At 43.0% G+C, this 3,611-nt stretch overlaps 1 pseudogene; it reads left to right on the plus strand.

Annotated features, from left to right (window-relative positions):
* Window positions 1–754: 754 nt before the first annotated feature.
* Window positions 755–1,279, plus strand: LOC139005348 (protein S100-A10 pseudogene; annotated as a pseudogene).
* The last annotated feature ends 2,332 nt before the right edge of the window (window positions 1,280–3,611 follow it).

The following is a 3,611-nucleotide window of genomic DNA, read 5'->3' on the forward strand; positions in this document are numbered from 1 at the left end:
CTCTGTAGAAAGCTCAGGGGAAAGGCTGATACACTGTGGAATACACAGACCCACTTAGTATGTTGTATACAGATCACTGAGGGTTGGTCACTTACGCGAGGAAGAGTAATCACCATGAGGCATGAGGCTGTCACACTCCTAAAAGCAGGTGGCTCACTAGGACCCTCAAAATGCCATTGCTGATGCTATCGCCTATGCTTCTATTGCCAAAAACTCCTGATCCTTGGGGTTATACAGAAAACACCCATGATACTCCGTGGTGCTAAAATAATTTATATTATAAAAAGATAAAATGGTGCTGATTGGCTTCTGTGCCTCTACAACAGAGGATCTAAATTACCTTTAACATCTGCTGAAATGTACCAATTGGCAAACTTTAATGATCTTACTCACTATTAAGCTTAAATTAGTTACATCTGGAGCTAGCACTAAATTTGAACACGGTGCCCCTTGTACTCTCAGGACAGTTACTGAACATAAAATAGAGGACAAATCCATATGCCTCATTTCAGCCATCAGAAGAATTGCCTTGCCCCAGTTCCCCATAATCATGGCACATTGATGGCATCCTCCTCCAAGGAGATTCACTTGACACACTCGTTCAGGGAATAGAAATACTCACAAAGGGGCTCACAAAAAGGGGCAGGTCATTGACCCATACATGGTTAAATTCCTAAAAGGTCATTGGTAAGCCGAGGGCCACTTCATCCCTGACGCCATCAAGAAATAGCTATTGACTGGCCGCGGGTCCCAGCAGCCGATGATCCTGCCGCGCCTCCCGCCAAGACCTCACCAAAATGCCGTCTCAAATGGAACACGCCATGGAAACCATGATGTTCACGTTTCATAAGTTTGCTGGGGATAAAGGCTACTTAACAAAGGAGGACCTAAGAGTACTCATGGAAAAGGAGTTCCCTGGATTTTGGGAAAATCAAAAAGACCCTCTGGCTGTAGACAAAATAATGAAGGACCTGGACCAGTGCCGACACCGCAGAGTTTGGCTTCCAGAGCTTCTTTTCGCTAATTGCTGCGCTCACCATCGCATGCAATGACTATTTCGTAGTACACATGAAGCAGAAGGGAAGGAAGTGAGCAGTTACTTTGCCCTGATAAGAGTTCTCCCAATGGGTCCCTTAAGGAATATGTGCCCCACAGCTTCCCCCTGTACAAGAATTTCATGAGCAGATTGGGACTCCTAAAGAAATGTACAAATAAAATCCCACCCCCATTGAACAAGAGAAAGAAAAGCCAATAAAGCCAGATAAGCTTTTGATTTTTATATTGCTTGTATCCTCTTGCCCCCCAATAAACAAGTTTTTCTTTAGTTCCTAAAAAAAAAGAAAGAAATAGCTATTGACCCTCTAAGCACCCACAACATTAAAACAGGCTCAACATATTTTAGGCCTTTATGGATTCTGAAAACTACATATTACTCATTTTAAATTTTTCTTAAACCCACTTACACTATTGCTCATAAATGTACCCAAACTTGAATGGTACTCCCCACAACAAAAGGCTCTAGAATCTGTCCAAATTGCAGTAGCATAGCACTTTTCTCAGTGTTCCCCGAGAGACGCCTTCATTGTAGAGCTTTTAGCAACCTCCTCTAATGATTTGGAATCTAGGGACCATCCATGATGGTCATAACTTGCCCATGCACTGCTGGTGTAAAAATTGCTCTCTTTGGCCACACACTATATGCCATTGGAGGGGCACTTGGTGGCTGCATTATGGGTTGTCCTGGAAATAAATGCTCTCACATGGCTTGACTATGACTTTTCATACCCAGCTGCTAATTGTGCCCTGGTAGGAAAGCTGCACCCTGAAAGCTCAGCAAGGCCACCAAGCCTCCCTCGCTAAAACAGAAGTGATACCCACAGGAGACAGCCAAACCAGGCCCTTCTGGCATATCCTACCTGCAGGAGGAGCTGGTCTCCCCTATCTTCAGTCCTTTGCTAGATGCCACAGTTCTGGAGGAGCCTGGCTACTTGGAGACTCCTTGGCTACCTGGAGGAACAATTGTGTGAATAGCAAAGGAAATTTGCATTATGTTTTATGGATAGCAGCACCATCATCCAGTGATAGATGCTCACTGGAAAGCCACTGCTTTAACTAAGATGTCTGGAATCATAGAAGGAGCCCAAGGGTCAGCACAATTGGCCAAACTTCACACACTGGTTGCTCATGCCAACAATTGGCACCATTTGCACATTTTTAGAGACTCTTGAGCCAATGTCATTGGTCAGTCCCTCGAGTCCAGCAACAACAATTCCTTATTCAGGGCTGCCTCATTTAAGGTAAAGAACTCTGGGAGTCTCTTGCCTCACAGATACCCACATTATAAATCAAGATTTCTCACATCTCTGCACACATTAAAACTACAATGTGAGGTCTCGTTAAGACACTCCTTATCCCCTTCAGAGTTCCAAAATTTACTGAAAGTGAGCAAGCTGTTCATTTTACTTCTCCAAATGCATAATGCTGGCTCTTTAAAGAGCATTTAACAAAGCTTCCACCTTTCTAACTGGCCCCAGGAAATAGGACTCAGAGTGCCGTAATGACTGACTTAAACAAGCTCTGATAAAATTAAACGAAACGTGGCCCATTTCAGTCATCAGTCAAACATCAGGGATGGGTAGTAATTAAGAGTCTTAGTCCATGGTTGATGCCTGACTGCTGACAGCTCTCAAACCTCGCCACTCTACTTCCCCTTCTGTCCTGCATGTGGGCAAGCTGATAAGAAAACTCTCTCTTTTGGCGCCGGCAGGAAGTTCAAACCATGTAAGCCTGCTCCAGGCCGTTGTTACTTTACCCAGGCCCCATCTCCTAATCACAATAAACGCCAAGCCAGTCTCCTTTCCCTGCTCTCGCAAGCTATTTTAAGACCTCTTGGGAGCCTGCCTCATTGTGTTAGTAATAAACCTTTTCACACCCACAATAGTTTCTGTTATATCCCAGTTCTCTGCTGTGCTTGGAGTCTACCTGAAGCTTCCACTTCGAGGACAATAGTTAAATAAAAAGAGTCATAATTTCTATACTAGGTAGAGAAAGGTAGCTTTTGAAATACAAATGTACAAACAGAAAATGTAAAATGGTCCAATCACTTTGGAAAACAGACAACTTTTTAAAAAAGGTAAATATACACCTATGACTCCACCCAACAATTCCATTTCAAGGTTTTTACTCAATAGATATGAAAGTGCCCTAACCTGTTTGGCTCAATGGATAGAGCGTTGGCCTATGAACTGAAGGGTCCTGGGTTCGATTCTGGTCAAGGGCATGTACCTTGGTTGCCAGGTTGATCCCCAGTAGGGGGCGTGCAGGAAGCAGCTGATCAATGTTTCTCTCTCATTGATGTTTCTAACTCTCTATCCCTCTCCCTTCCACTCCGTAAAAATCAATAAAATATATTAAAAAAGAAAAGAGATGTGAAAGCATCTATCCACACAAAAATTGATGCATGAATGTCTATAGAAGCTTTATTTGTAATAGCCCAAAACTGAAAGCAACCCAAATGTCTATCAATAGGTGATGGATCAGCAAATTGAGGTATAACCATTTTAGGGATATATCTCAGCTATAAAAGGAAAAACTATATATACAAGAACATG

This window comes from Myotis yumanensis, unplaced genomic scaffold (genome assembly GCF_028538775.1).
Source record: "Myotis yumanensis isolate MYYU_CA2020_CCGP unplaced genomic scaffold, mMyoYum1.0.hap1 SCAF_3, whole genome shotgun sequence".
NCBI lineage: Eukaryota > Metazoa > Chordata > Mammalia > Chiroptera > Vespertilionidae > Myotis > Myotis yumanensis.